This window comes from Phyllobates terribilis, unplaced genomic scaffold (assembly GCF_046119375.1).
Source record: "Phyllobates terribilis strain yellow unplaced genomic scaffold, ASM4611937v1 Scaffold_3__8_contigs__length_932513732, whole genome shotgun sequence".
Taxonomy (NCBI): domain Eukaryota; kingdom Metazoa; phylum Chordata; class Amphibia; order Anura; family Dendrobatidae; genus Phyllobates; species Phyllobates terribilis.
This window is the reverse complement of record NW_027362763.1, coordinates 19445368-19462209: the sequence shown is the minus strand read 5'-3', so window position 1 is coordinate 19462209 and position 16842 is coordinate 19445368. Positions and strand designations below refer to the sequence as shown.

Below are 16842 nucleotides of genomic sequence, written 5' to 3'. Positions count from 1 at the left end.
AAAATGAGCGGCTTTAGTCAGGCGATCCACTACCTCCAGGATCGTATTCATGCCACCTGATGTAGGCAGCTCCACAATGAAGTCCATTGAGATAGACCCCCATGGGCGGGACGGAACAGGTAATGGTTGAAGAAGACCCGTAGGTGACATACGAGGAGTCTTATAACGAGCACATACCTCGCAAGAGAGAACATAGTCCTTAGTATCCTTCAGGCAAGTCGGCCACCAGAAAAATCGGCTTAGGAACTCTTCTGTCTTCTGTACCCCCCCTGTGACCAGCCACCTTGGAGTCATGGACCAACTTGAGATCTGCAGACGAACGGCCTCAGGGACGTAGATATGTCGATCCCTGAACCACATGCCACCCTTAAGGACAAGATTAATAGCAACAGGTGGATTGGCCAGAAATACATCACCGTCATAGGCCTCCTTGTACTCCTTCCACAAGTCCTGATCGTGGATAACTCCGATGAAGTTGGCATCGGATAGAATGGTCTTGGACGGGGCTCCAGGTACGGAATCCGCAGCATGGATTCGGGATAAAGAATCAGCCTTCCCATTACGAGAACCTGGACGGTACGAAATAACAAAATTAAATTGATTTAAAAATAGGTTCCAACGAGCCTGACGAGGAGAAAGACCTCGAGCGGATCTGAGAAACTCCAAATTGCGATGGTCAGTCAGCACTATGATCTGTTGTGTGGCTCCTTGCAGATGATGCCTCCATTCTTTGAAAGCTACAATAATAGCTAGCAGTTCCTTGTCTCCCACATCGTAGTTTTTCTCAGCTGAAGTAAGTCTACGGGAAAAGAAAGCACAAGGCTATAGCAGACTCTTCTCTCCAGTTCTTTGGGAGAGAATGGCCCCTAAAGCATTATCAGAAGCGTCCACCTCCACAATGAAAGGAAGTGCTGGGTCTGGATGGATCAACAGCGGTGCTGAGGTGAAACAAGCCTTAAGTCGATCAAAAGCCTCTTGAGCCTGTGATGACCACTTAAAGGGCTTTTCCTTCTTTGTCAAGGAAGTAATGGGACGGACAATGTCAGAAAAATTTCTAATAAAACGTCTATAGAAATTTGCAAAACCAATAAAACGTTGGACCTCTTTAACGTTCCTGGGTACTGGCCAGTCAAGGATTGCCTGAATCTTACCAGATTCCATGTTCAGCCCCTGAGGAGAGATGACATAACCTAAAAACTGTATCTCAGAACGATGGAACTCACACTTCTCCGGCTTAATATACAGATGGTTCTCTTTCAGACGTTTCAAAACAGTTTTGACATGTTCATGTTCCTGTAGAGAGTCAGAAAAAATTAAAATATCGTCCAAATAAATCACCACAAACTGATCCAATAAATCTCTAAAAATGTCATTAGCCAGATGTTGAAAAGTCGCAGGGGCATTACAAAGCCCGAAGGGCATCACCAGATATTCAAAGTGTCCATACCGGCATCTGAATGCTGTCTTCCATTCATCACCGGAACGAATACGCACCAAATTATAAGCCCCACGAAGATCTAGTTTAGAGAACACCTTGGCATGGTGGACTCTTTCCAATAATTCTGGAATCAAAGGCAAAGGATAACTATTCCGTATGGTTACCTTATTGAGTTCCCGATAGTCAATACTGGGTCTTGGGGTCCCATCCTTCTTTTTTACAAAAAATATAGGCGCCCCTGCTGGTGAGGAAGAAGGACGTATAAAGCCTTTGGCCAGATTTTCATCAATATACTCCTTCAAGGCTTGAAGCTCAGGTGCTGCCAAAGGATATACGTTGCTAAAAGGAATAGCCGCCCCAGAAAGCAGCTGAATGGGACAGTCATAATGCCTATGTGGAGGGAGCTGATCTGCTTTCTTCTTGTCACAGATGTCAGAGAATGCTTTATACGCTGAAGGTAAAGTGAATACCTGTACAGTAGATTTTGTATCCGTGGACTCAGGGATAGCTTCAGTTATCGCTGGGTTGCTCCTAGAAAGATAATCTCCTTGGTCTCCCAGTTGATAGTCGGGTTCTGAGAACGCAACCAAGGGATGCCTAAAATCACAGGGAAATGAGGAGAAGAAATTAACAAGAAAGAAAGTTGCTCCTGATGATTAGGCTCCAACAAAATCTTAAGAGGTACAGTCTCCTGATCCACAGGCCCAGAGATTAAAGGTGACCCATCCACTGTTTCCATGGTAATTGGAGAGGCTCTTCACTGTATCTCAATACCATGTTTTTGGGCCAATGTAATGTCCATAAAGTTGCCCCCTGCACCGGAGTCAATCATAGCTGCACTGGAAATCCACTGCACTGAACACAGGATCTTAATAGGGAGAGAATAGTGAGAGTTCTTTTCCTGCAGCTCCTTGGGAGGTGTAGTCATAGAGAGAGAATGGAATGCAGCATTTAATGGCAGGCTACATTCAGAGATGCCAGATTCATCATCAGTGTTATCATACTCTCCTACCTCTGCTAACACCTTGTTAGGCCGCTTAGGACAGTTGATTAGGAAGTGGTCAGATTGGCCGCAGTAGAAACATAGCCTCTCTCGCAGACGGTGCTCCCGGCGCTCATTACTCTCACGCCTCTGCACAGAATCTATTTGCATGGGCGCTTCTTCTACCTCCCGAGATGTTTTACCTGCAGGCTCTTTGGGAGGAAGGGAAAAGTTAGACATACGATTGAATACATCCAATTTCTCCTGCCTACATTCAGTAAGGCGAATGTCTATGCGTACACAATGCGGTATAAGCATTTCTAGCTCTTGTGGTGACTCAGAGCGGGCCAATTCATCTTTTACAATGCTAGACAGACCTCTCTTAAAAATAGGTAATTGTGCATAACTGTCCCAGTTGGTATCTACCGCTAATCTCCTAAATTCAGTAGCATATTCAATAACAGAACGTTTACCCTGGCGTAAAGATAGTAAAGCTGACTCAGCGGTGGCGCGGCGGTTAGGGTCATCAAACATTAATGCCATAGCGGCTAAGAACTCATCCAAATCATTTAACCGTGGGTCACGAGACTCGATCATCGGATTCGCCCAGGCAAGTGCTCGTGAGGTCAGCAGCATAATTACACACAATACCTTAGATCTATCAGTGAGGAAGCGGTCAGCATGTACATCAAAATATAGCATACACTGATTCACAAAGCCACGAAATTTGTCATATTCACCGTTAAAACTGAACGGAGGCAACTTAGGTGGGCTAGCTGGTGGCGGTATCCCAGAAGGTAAAGTCACTTGTGCCGCCATTTGAGTACTAATGTCCTGGAAAGCCCGTCCGTACTGGGAGTCCAAGCCCGCAAGTTTGTTTTCCTGGGCCGCCATTCGGGTATTTAAGTCCTGTAAAGTTTGTCCAAATGCTTGTTCATTACGTTCAATGCCTCCAAGTTTCTTTTGCAGATCTTCCACCTCCTTCTGAAGAGATCTAATTACGGAATACACCTGCTCTAATTTGCTTTCTGCAGACATTGTTCAAGCAGACTCCTTACTTTTTGGCTAGAGTATCCTGTAATAATTATAATGGATACCACAGGAGTCTTTTTGCGTGGAACAAAGATACAACTTATAGGTGTCAAAGTGTATATTATAAACACACGGTGATTCAAACAAGTGCAGACGAAAACACAAAGTCCATAAACACTTAGGGGTAAATGCAATTAGCAGAGCAGTTTGTAAAGCACTGTTCACACTAGAGGATGCTAGAAAACAAGGAAGACTTTATCAAGTCCATACACAAATATAAATATAAATGCAAGGAAGTCCAAACAATATATATTATATAATCCAGGGAGGCCTGGGTAGGAAGTCCCAGATAATGCAGCACAGTCCCGTGCTCTAAATGCAATCTGTAAAGCACAGTTCACACTGGAGGATGCTAGGAAACAAGGAAGTCCTTATCAAGTCCATGCAAGGAAGTCCATACAATATATATATATATTAGATAATCCAGGGAGGCCTGGGTAGGAAGTCCCTGCTAGTGCAGCACAGTCCCGTGCTCTGCAACTATCTGATGCAGGTGAGTCAGAGCAGAAACCAGCTTACTTGTTAGCAGAATGCAGGTGAAGACTGAGGCTCAGAGGTAGCAGCAGGAGCAGCCAGGAGAAGGAGGAATACTGGTAACAACTGAATGCAGCAGAGTCTCTGAGAGCAGGTAACAGAAGATCCACAACAGGTCTGCAGGGCAGAGCAGGAAACTAGGAAACCACCTGGAGCAGATCACAGGCTGAATACTCTAGCACTGATTAGAGGCTGGGGTGGAGTTATAAAGCAGGAAGACAAGGGGCACATGAGACAAAAGACACCATCTCGAAAGAGGGCAAAAAGGGCCAAAATGTAATTAAAAATATTTGCAGTCCTGACAGGTCCACTGTGTCAAAGTTTGATGACAGGTCCAGGAGGAGGAGGACCGAGTAGTGCCGCTTGGATTTGGCGGTTAGTAGGTCGTTGGTGACTTTAGTTAGGGTAGTTTCAGTAGAATGGTGCAGTTGGAAGCCAGATTGTAGGCGGGCCATAGGGGAGAAGTGATATGAGGCGATAGCTAGTCAGAGAGGATGGGTCAAGGGAGGGTTTTTTGAGGATGGGTGTGATCGAGGCATGTTTAAAGCATGAGAGGAAGACACCAGTTGATAGTGACAGTTTGAAAAGGTGGGTTAGGGTTGGGATGAAGACTGGTAAGGTTGGGGATGATGTGGGACGGGATTGGGTCAAGTTCACAGGTGGTAAGGTGTGAATTGGATAGTAAAGAGGAAAGTTGATCTTCCATAATAGTGGAGAAGCTGGTATTGAAGGAGGACGATGGAGTAGATGTGAGGAGGGGCTGGGGGGACTTTAAGCAAAATCTTTGTCTGATGGTATGAATATTCTTCGGCTGAGATGAGAGGAGAGGGAGGAGGCGCTGGTGGACAAAAGAGAGAATTGAAGGTGTTGAATAGCTGTTTAGGGTTGTGAAACATGGAGGATTTGAGAGCTGAGAAGTAGGTTTGTTTTGCTACAGCGAGTGTGGACTTGAAGGTATTGAGGGGCTGTTTGAATGCAATGAAATGCTCATTGGAGTGGGACCTTTTCCATCTATGCTCAGCAACCCTGGAGGCCCATCGTAGTTCTTTAGTTAGGTTGGTGTGCCAGGTTTGCCTGTTTGTGCTAGCTTTGCTATGTGTGAGGGGGGCAATTGAATTGAGAGCTGCAGCTGTTGTGGTGTTGTATAAAGTGGCAGCAGCATCTGCATCATGTAAGGAGCTAATGTCTGTAAGAGGGAGGAGGGATTCAGAGAGTGAGTGTAGGTCAAGGTGTTTGATATTTCTGCGAGGGTATGCAAGTTTGTGGAGTGAGGATTGTTGCCCTGGAGAGGAGAGGGTAGAGAATGTAAGTAGATTGTGGTCAGAGAGAGGGAGAGGTGAGTTAGATAGGGAACAGAGGCTGGTGAAGATGAGGTCCAGAGTGTGGCCATCTTTATGGGTGGCTGCGAAAGACCATTGAGCAAGGCCAAAGGAGTAAGTGAAGGATAGAAGCTTAGGGACAGATGAGTGGGACGTGTCAATGGGGTTGTTGAAGTCACCCATGATGATAGTGGGGATGTCAGCAGAAACGAAGTGAAGCAGCCAGGTGGTGAAGTGGTCAAAAAAGGTGGTGGAGGGGGAATAGATGCGCACACAGTGCACCTCATAAGAGGGGAGAGTTACTGAGAGTTGCAGTGGGATTTGGGTGAAGGAGCAGTTATCTGACAGTAGAAAACCTACTCCTTCACCATGCTTGCCCCTTGAGCAGGGGGATGTGGGAAAGATTGAATCCACCGTACGAAAGTGCTGCTGTGGAGGCTGTGTCCGAGGGGGTGAGCCAGGTTTCGGTGATGGCGAGGAAGGAAAGTTTATTGATGAAAAGATCATGAATGTAGGAAAGTTTGTTGCAGACAGAGCGAGCGTTCCATAGAGCTCCTGTTAGTGGGACTGGGGGAGCGGGGGCTGGGCGGATGTGTCTGAGGTTAGAAGGGTTACGAGAGTTTGTGATTGATAGATCCTGGATAGGAGAAGGAAGTGACCTTGGGGATGTGGTGAGGAGGACCAGGATATGGAGAGATATCGCCAGCAGTGAGGAGGAGCAGAGAAACTGTTTAGTAGGTGGTTAGTAGGTGTTATAAAAGAACATTATATGTTATATATTATGATCACGTTTTGTAATCACTATTTTTTCCCCCCTCCTTTCTATCACATTCTGACATGATCTGTATATATATATATATATATATATATATATATATATATATATATATATATATATATATATATATATATTGCTTAAAAAAATAAAGGGAGCACTGAAATAACAGATCCTAGATCTGAATGAATGAAATCTTCTCATTGAATACTTTGTTCTGTACAAAGTTGAATGTGCTGACAACAAAATCACACAAAAATCATCAATGGAAATCAATTTTATTAACCAATGGAGGCCTGGATTTGTAGTCACCCCCAAAATTAAAGTGGAAAAACACACTACAGGCTGATCCAACTGTGATGTAATGTCCTTAAAACAAGTCACAATGAGGCTGAGTATTGTGTGTGGCCTCCACGTGCCTGTATGACCTCCCTACAACGCCTGGGCGTGCTCCTGATGAGGCTGAGTATTGTGTATGGCCTCCACGTGCCTGTATGACCTCCCTACAACGCCTGGGCATGCTCCTGATGAGGCTGAGTATTGTGTGTGGCCTCCACGTGCCTGTATGACCTCCCTACAACGCCTGGGCATGCTCCTGATGAGGCTGAGTATTGTGTGTGGCCTCCACGTGCCTGTATGACCTGCCTACAACGCCTGGGCATGCTCCTGATGAGGCTGAGTATTGTGTGTGGCCTCCACGTGCCTGTATGACCTCCCTACAACGCCTGGGCATGCTCCTGATGAGGCTGAGTATTGTGTGTGGCCTCCACGTGCCTGTATGACCTCCCTGCAATGCCTGGGCATGCTCCTGATGAGGCTGAGTATTGTGTGTGGCCTCCACGTGCCTGTATGACCTCCCTACAATGCCTAGGCATGCTCCTGATGAGGCTGAGTATTGTGTGTGGCCTCCATGTGCCTGTATGACCTCCCTACAACGCCTGGGCATGCTCCTGATGAGGCTGAGTATTGTGTGTGGCCTCCACGTACCTGTATGACCTCCCTACAACGCCTGGGCATGCTCCTGATGAGGCTGAGTATTGTGTGTGGCCTCCACGTACCTGTATGACCTCCCTACAACGCCTGGGCATGCTCCTGATGAGGTTGCGGATGGTCTCCTGTGGGATCTCCTCCCAGATCTGGACTAAAGCATCCGCTAACTCCTAGACAGTCTGTGGTGCAATGTGACGTTGGTGGATGGAGCGAGACATGATGTCCCAGATGTGCTCAATCGGATTCAGGTCTGGGGAACGGGCGGGCCAGTCCATAGCTTTAATGCCTTCATCTTCAGGAGCTGCTGACACTCTCCAGCCACATGAGGTCTGGCATTGTCCTGCATTAGGAGGAACCCGGGGCCAACCGCACCAGCATATGGTCTCACAAGGTGTCTGAGGATCTCATCTCGGTACCTAATGGCAGTCAGGCCACCTCTGGCAAGCACATGGAGAGCTGTGCGGCCCTCCAAAGAAATGCCACCCCACACCATTACTGACCCACTGCCAAACCGGTCATGCTGAAGGATGTTGCAGGCAGCAGATCGCTCTCCACGGCGTCTCCAGACTCTGTCACGTCTGTCACATGTGCTCAGTGTGAACCTGCTTTCATCTGTGAAGAGCACAGGGCGCCAGTGGCGACTCTGCCAATCCTGGTGTTCTGTGGCAAATGCCAAGCATCCTGCACGGTGTTGGGCTGTGAGCACAACCCCCATCTGTGGATGTCGGGCCCTCATACCACCCTCATGGAGTCGGTTTCTAACCGTTTGTGCAGACACATGCACATTTGTGGCCTGCTGGAGGTCATTTTGCAGGGCTCTGGCAGTGCTCCTCCTGTTCCTCCTTGCACAAGGGCGGAGGTAGCGGTCCTGCTGCTGGGTTGTTGCCCTCCTATGGCCCCCTCCACATCTCCTGGTATCTGCTCCATGCTCTGGACACTACGCTGACAGACACAGCTACCCTTCTTGCCACAGCTCGCACTGCGGTGCCATCCTGGATGAACTGCACTACCTGAGCAACTTCTGTGGGTTTTACTGTAGACACCGCCTCATGCTACTGTACCTCTAGGGGAAAGGGCAATGGCAAAATGAAAAAGTGACCAAAACAGCCAAAAATGATGAGAACAGAGAAATGGTCTGTGGTCACCACCTGCAGAACCGCTCCTTTATAGGGGGTATCTTGCTAATTGCCGATCATTTCTACCAGTTGTCTGTTCCATTACACAACAGCAGGAGACATTGATTCACAATCAGCGTTGCTTCATAACTGAACAGGTAGATTTCACAGAAGTGTTATTGACTTGGAGTTACATTGTGTTGTTGAAGTGTTCCCTTTATTTTTTTGAGCAGTGTATATATTTTGATATCTTTCTTGACATATGATGACACTTACCTGTTCTTTTTGCACTTTTGGACTACGTTTACTCTGTCACTTGCTGTTTAATCAATTATTTGTAATTTATTATGTTCTGCATATGAATATGCTGAATGTGAGTCAGGCTTCATTAACCTTAATATATGTATGGATATTATGATGATTTGTCTCCTCCTGTAGCACCTCTACTTCTCCCACTATTAACACACTGCATCACGCACTCTGCGCGTTCCACTGCGGTACGCAATGTCCTCACTTCATGTGCTTTCACATTCCACATGATGAGTCATTTACAGCTTTATACATTAAGTCACTTCTGGCTCCGGCCCTGTACTTTCCACTATTACACACATAATGTCTTTTTACCCTGGGCGGATCGCGCTCCTAGGGGACGCGTCCATCTGGCAGAAAATGATGCCGGGTACACCATGCATGGTGATCTCCAGGCAGCAGCGCGTAACCTCCCTGATTGGCCGCCAGCCCTTTCCCTACCACCCTCACGAATTACTTATACATCCTCGTTAAAGCATACGGCGAAACGCACGTCGCATGAGTGGTGGCACCCTGCGGTCAGTATTGTCTTCTTGTAAAGATCAACAAGCAACAGCGGGCACTACCCTATAAATTTTGAATAATGAGGGGTGCAATGGTAACCATGCAAAAAATAAACTAGATGAAGAACAATTAGAGAAAGCTTGCACAGTAAAAAAATGCACACTCAAGACAATAATGTTTAGATAGAAAAAAAATTTTGGCAACTTTATTAAATTTATGAAAAAATGCTCCAAAAAATTAAGACGATTAAAAAACAAGTAAAAGCAGCAGCAAAATGCTGGACACAATACACATGAGGTGCTGGAAAAATGCAGAATATCCGAGGGTAAGATATATTGTCAAAAAGTCAAGCACCTACTTGTAACAGTGGAAACAATGTATTAGAAATAGCAAAATCCATACCAGTACATAGAAAAAATGGCCAGCTGATATATACATCTTTCTACTATCAGCTGGCCATTTTTTCATGTTTTGTTCAATTGCAACCAGTCGTCCTGTCCCTGCAGCTGAAAAACACCCCCATAGCATAATGCTGCCACCACCATGTTTCACTGTTGGGATTGTATTGGGCAGGTGATGAGCAGTGCCTGGTTATCTCCACACATACCGCTTAGAATTATCACCAAGAAGTTCTATCTTCGTCTCATCAGACCAGAGAATCTTATTTCTCATAGTCTGGGAGTCCTTCATGTGTTTTTGAGCAAACTCTATGCGGACTTTCATATGTCTTGCACTGAGGAGAGGCTTCTTTTGGGCCACTCTGCCATAAAGGCCTGACTGGTGGTTGGCTGAGGTGATGGAACTTTCTCCCTTCTCCCTATTGCATCTCTGGAGCTCAGCCACAGTGATCTTGGGGTTCTTCTTTACCTCTCTCACCAAGGCTCTTCTCCCACGATTGCTCAGTTTCGCTGGACGGCCAGGTTTAGGAAGACTTCTGGTGGTCCCAAACTTCTTCCATTTAAGGATTATGGAGGTCACTGTGCTCTTAGGAACCTTGAGTAATGCAGAAATTCTTTTGTAACCTTGGCCAGATCTGTGCCTTCCCGCAATTCTGTCTCTGAGCTCCTTGGGCAGTTCCTTTTGAGCTCATGATTCTCATTTGGTTTGACATGCACTGTGAGCTGTGAGGTCTTCTATAGACAGGTGTGTGTGCCTTTCCAAATCAAGTCCTATCAGTTTAATTAAACACAGCTGTACTCCAATGAAGGAGTAGATCCATCTCAAGGAGGATCACAAGGAAATGGACAGCATGTGACTTAAATATCAGTGTCTGAGCAAAGGGTCTGAATACTTATGACCATGTGGGATTTCTGTTTTTTTTCAGTCCAGATGGGGTTCAGAGTGGACTTTAATGAGGAAAAAAATGAACTTTTTAGAATTTACCAAATGGCTGCAATGAAACAGAGTGAAAAATGTAAAGGGGTCTGAATACTTTCCGTACCCACTGTATGGTTCTGGCACATTGCACTTTATTATCTATTATTTATTTCTTGCTATCACTGTCCTGTAGCAGCTTACCATTTGGTACATAAGTGTATTTTGTTATAGCAGATGGATCCGACATGAGCTTTTCTTATGAATGTTACATCCCAGAGCCCTTGGTGCCACCTAATGTTGGGCACTTCTTTCCTTTAATTTCCCTTACCTCATACTCTTTACCATTTCAATATGATGAATAAAATTTGATTTTTTTTACTACACTCTTATGTGTCTTTTTTCTAGGTTCTCAGTTTCCCAAGGACATCAAGTTCTCCAATTTCAGTACAACATCCTCCCATTCGGGATTTCATCAAAGCCTCGAGTATTTACAAAGATTATGGCGGAGGTAGTAGTGTCCATCTGCAACTGAAATATCTTGTTACTGAGCCGGGTGGTGTAACCAGTGTGCCGTGGAACGAGGAGGGACCGAAAGGGTGTAACTAGGGCCTAACCCTGACCGACCTTGGCTATACAGCGGCTAGTCGACTCCGTGAATCAAGGAAGGACCTTGAAGGTGGATCAGGTGCTACTCCGCGACCTACCTCATGTGAGAGTAGGAAACTCCCAAGGGACTGAGGGCAGGCGCCGAGTGGCATGACGGATAGGCAAGCAGTCGAGCACTGCTGATAGGTGGGCAAGGCTGGTATGCAGCCTGGCGGGCCCGGCTGATAGACAAGCTGGCGGGCAGTACTGGGACCTGAGGGCTGACAAATATATTGGGAACAAACTTACAACATTGCACAGGCACCTCCATGTGCCTTAAATAGTAAATGTCCTCCGGCCACTGACTGGGTACATCTTAGCATGGCACGCGTTGACCCTTTAAGAGACAGGGAGCATGCCTAAGCACAGTACCCGGGAATCCGTGTGCGGTTCACCCACCCCGAGCAGGCACAGCGTGGAGGTGAGCCGGCGGCGTGGGACATTCTGGCTGGGGGCCGTGGTGGTAAGGGGGCGCTACACATTCTCAAGATATCCCGATTACCGAGAGACAAACAGGTCTAGTTACGTTCCAAGTATCTCTGAGATTCACAATGTCTGTTCTGGGCTCTATGACCTCTTGTATCCAGGCAGTTGCTTGGTCTCAGGCCCTTACAAGAATCCTACAGACTCGCATCCTATCTTCCTGGGATGGATTCCTTGGATCTCTAAACAAAACAATCCATTTACCTGGCCAAGTAAGTGTCACTCATCTGGTGTTGCAAAAGAGGATGGGGAGCCACAATGTTCCAGGGGATATGGTCTTAAGACATCAGTCTTCGGTCATCTAATTTCAGAGAATTTAAAGCAGTGAAGAAGCTTTTGCATGACACTGGGATTTCAAACTAACATATGTTTTCCCACCAATTCCTGTTCTGCCAAGAACATCACAGAAAATCAGAACAGACAAGATAAGGACAATCCTATTGGCACCTCTCTGGCCAAAGAGAAGCTGGTTCGGAACACTGAACAGTCTAAAAAGAAAAGGTCCCCTGATTCTCCCATCAATCAGCAACCTTCTTCATAAAGGGCCAATTCATCACCCAGATCCTCAAACCTTTTGGCTTGGAGCCTGGCTTCTGAGTCCATAATCCTAAAATCTAGGGGTCTCTCAGACAAAGTTGTAGATACGCTTCAGAAAAGTAGAAAGCCTTTAACAAGTTCCATTTATAACAAAATAAGGAAAGCTTTTATATCCTGGTGTGGCTCTAGCCCTCCGGATCCTCTACATTCAAACATAGTCCAAATTCTAGACTTCCTGCAGAGTGCGATGGAAAATGGTTTAAAGACTAGCACTCTTTAAAGTCCAAGTTGCAGCCATTAGTTCATATATGCCTGTTCATTAACCCATTAAACTGCGCTCTACCAGAGCCTGTCCTGTTATCCTGAACTTTCTCTACCTACAACTAATCCAGTACCTGAACCCGTCCTGTCTAAATTGGTCATTCTGTCCGTCTGAACCTACACCAGTATTCATACCGACTATGACCCTGATCCTGTCTGGCCTGAAATTCCACATTTTTACCCATGTCCCTGACCCTTGAAGTCAGCTGCTGCAGTACTGGGGACTGCCCTGAAGTGTGTACCTGGTGGCTACCTGCAGCTCAAGCCTAACCTCACCGTCAGAGCCTCTAGTGAAGACCAGATAGCCTCTTAGTTATGTCCCTCCAGGGTAAGCCCAGACCATGGTGCAGTGGGACCACAATCCACCAGTGTGACACTCCTGCTAAGTGGAGACGTAAACTCTACTATAGTTCTATACCGCATTTTGCAGACTATAAGGAGCACCCCATATTTTGGGGATGTAACTAGAAAAAAAAAGTTTTTAATAAAATGGGGGTCTGTCTTATAGTCCTAATTTATGGTAGCTTACTGGGGTGGCGGTGGAGCGGGGTCACAGGAGGAAGGGTCGCTGCTGTAGGAAGCAGTCGGCAGTGGCAGAAGTGAGTCGAAGCTGCAGGTACTGGGCTGGGAGTAGGGGGTGTTCCAGCAGAGTGAGGATGCGGGCCCTGGGTTACAAGAAAATGTCACAGGCAGGAGCAGAGTCCATTGACTTCCCGGCGGTGGGATTCATGAAAATGGCTGCTGGAGACGGTGCGTGTGCAGATTGGGATCTTGACTTGTGATCTTGGCTTATGATTGGGAGGAAAAAATCTTATCTGAAAAATACGGTATATTCCATCATGCTGATGAAGCTCCTCTTTCATGATTTGCATTTTTCTATTAGAAGATGGATTACCGGCTAGCATGGTGGCTCAGTGGTTAGCACTGCAACCTTGCAGATAGGGAATGTAGATTGTGAAACCCAATGGGGACAGTGATGATGATGTCTGTAAAGCTCTGTGGAATTAATGGCACTATATAAGTGAGAAAAATAATAATAAATTACAGAAATATCTTACTAGAGGAGTACCAAACTTGAAGATCGATTGGACACCGGAAGTGGCGTCTTATTTGGGGTCTCTTATTGAAGATAAAAGAAGGTTGCCTTCAAGTCTCTGGGATAAATGTGAAATGCTCCACCATAAAGACGTCTAATAATGACAGTCATATGAACTTGCTCAGGATGAACCATCTTCTGTTTCAGAAGCTCTTAGGTGATGAATTCGTACAAGTATCCATTACATCACTGAACCTTCAGCCAGGACCGAGTCGTCGTCGGCGCTCTTAGTGCCCGATCCAGGTCATGTGCTATTCACATTCTGATTTTGGGTTCTTCGCTTTATTCAGAGCTCTCTCACCATCAGAGAGGCTTTGTTACTCCTGGGCAATTGTTGTCATCCTGCATTCCCGCAGCTACGTGGTGTTCATGCCATTTCCGGCCTTCTTCAAGAAGACCTCATTCGCACTTTGGTTAATAAGGGCCTCTTGTAATATGTCTACCTATATCTAAATCCTGGAGATCGGCCTCTCATCTTTGCATCTTATCAAGGTCTGGAAGGTGACAAACTTCAATTGTCCAGTGGCTCAAGTGCTATTTGTGAAGCCTATAGAGCGGTCAAAGAAGCTTCTTCTCGAGGCTCTTTACATTTGAGCAGCTGCTGTTCTTGGTCTGATCATCTGTAGAAGAGATTCCAAATCAGCAAAATGGTGAAATCTTCACAGCTAATGTCAGCGTTTATCTCTTGGCAGAGTGGTGTTCTGCCCTAATTCCCTTTCCATCCGGCATGTCTCATGTGTTGACAGAATGTAAAGGTAGATTTAGACCTCCTGATAATTTGATTTTCGTCCAGCCACCATGACCTCTGCATTATTTTCCTTCTGTTTGTTTCTTATGCCTGACGTCCATTATGTTTATTTTGACCGCACATTCTCCGATTGTCGAGCATTTTGTCTTCTTTGTCTATCCGGCATAGCCTCCTGTCTGGGTCCTTACTGCCCCATGTGCCCTCCTGCCTGCTGGGTACGAGTGTCCGCTGTCATCTGCAGCTTTGTGGATCCACCTCATCAGATGGCACTGAGAATTATAGAGTGGACAATCCCATGTGCTGCTGGTGGACTCGTCACCACCGAGTAACCAAAGGAACATCTCAAAGCGAACCTGTCATCAGGATGTTACCCCCACAACCAATGGCATGAAGGTCAACGTCTATAACGCTGAGGGAATCCTCACCTTCTTGTAGAAATCCGTTTTGCTGTTTTAGCAGAATCCATAGTGGAAATGACATGCTAATGAGCTGTATGTGGAGGGGGCGGGCTGCCGCTCTACCGGCTGCCCGCCTGCTGCCTGCATTATGTCTCTGATTGACAGCTCAGGGATGACCTACAGCAAGGAGGAAGACAGCAGCTGTGGAGAAGGGGAGGATCCAGAGAGCTGTCAGAGCCCGCCCACTGCATGTGCATCTCATTAGCATATCAGTTGATTCATGGAGTTTTCTAAAAAAGAAATGAATCATCAGTAAAGCTCCTTTATATAAATGCCATTAGTCGGGATATACAATGCTGATGGCAGGTTCTCTCCTCCATGGTCTGTCCATACAGGATTACACAATGGTGAGGAAGACGGCGAACGACTGTGTGACCCCCATCATCCATCTCCATGAGCCTGGAGGACGGAGCAGGAAGACCACCGCAACACATCCCCCGCACTCCCCAAACCATGAGGAGAAGATCCTAGAGCTCACCAACAAGATCACTGAGCTGCTGACCGGAGAGGTGACTGCTGGGAGATTATACACTGGAGGATTCTGGGTGATGAGTTTAGACTGCTGGGAGATTATACAGTGTACACTGGAGGATTCTGGGTGATGAGAGGAGACTACTGGGAGATTAGACAGTATACACTGGAGGATTCTGGGTGATGAGAGGAGACTGCTGGGAGATTATACAGTATACACTGGAGGATTCTGGGTGATGAGGAGACTGCTGGGAGATTATACAGTATACACTGGAGGATTCTGGATGATGAGAGGAGACTGCTGGGAGATTATACAGTATACACTGGAGGATTCTGGGTGATGACCGGAGAGGAGACTGCTGGGAGATTATACAGTATACACTGGAGGATTCTGGGTGATGAGAGGAGAGGAGACTGCTGGGAGATTATACAGTATACACTGGAGGATTCTGGGTGATGAGAGGAGACTGCTGGGAGATTATACAGTATACACTGGAGGATTCTGGGTGATGAGAGGAGACTGCTGGGTGATTATACAGTATATACTGGAGGATTCTGGGTGATGAGAGGAGACTACTGGGAGATTATACAGTATACACTGGAGGATTCTGAGTGATGAGAGGAGAGGAGACTGCTGGGAGATTATACACTGGATTCTGGGTGATGAGCGGAGACTGCTGGGAGATTATACAGTATACACTGGAGGATTCTGGGTGATGAGAGGAGACTGCTGGGAGATTATACAGTATACACTGGAGGATTCTGGGTGATGAGAGGAGAGGAGACTGCTGGGAGATTATACAGTATACACTGGAGGATTCTGGGTGATGAGAGGAGACTGCTGGGAGATTATACAGTATACACTGGAGGATTCTGGGTGATGAGAGGAGACTGCTGGGAGATTATACAGTATACACTGGAGGAATCTGAGTGATGAGCGGAGAGGAGACTGCTGGGAGATTATACGGTATACACTGGAGGAATCTGAGTGATGAGCGGAGAGGAGACTGCTGGGAGATTATACGGTATACACTGGAGGATTCTGGATGATGAGAGGAGACTGCTGGGAGATTATACACTGGATTCTGGGTGATGAGCGGAGAGGAGAGTGCTGGGAGATTATACAGTATACACTGGAGGAATCTGAGTGATGAGAGGAGAGGAGACTGCTGGGAGATTATACAGTATACACTGGAGGATTCTGGGTGATGAGAGGAGACTGCTGGGTGATTATACAGTATATACTGGAGGATTCTGGGTGATGAGCGGAGTGGAGACTGCTGGGAGATTATACAGTATACACTGGAGGATTCTGGATGATGAGAGGAGACTGCTGGGAGATAATACAGTATACACTGGAGGATTCTGGGTGATGAGAGGAGACTGCTGGGAGATTATACAGTATACACTGGAGGATTCTGGATGATGAGAGGAGACAGCTGGGAGATTATACAGTATACACTGGAGGATTCTGGGTGATGAGAGGAGACTGCTGGGAGATTATACAGTATACACTGGAGGATTCTGGATGATGAGAGGAGACAGCTGGGAGATTATACAGTATACACTGGAGGATTCTGGGTGATGACCGGAGAGGAGACTGCTGGGAGATTATACAGTATACACTGGAGGATTCTGGGTGATGAGAGGAGAGGAGACTGCTGGGAGATTATACAGTATACACTGGAGGATTCTGGGTGATGAGAGG

The 16842-nt window shown here is 46.5% G+C and overlaps 1 pseudogene; it reads left to right on the top strand.

Annotated features, from left to right (window-relative positions):
• The window catches only part of LOC141257883 (uncharacterized), a 71106-nt pseudogene that overhangs the window by 14193 nt on the left and 40071 nt on the right, over positions 1–16842 (top strand).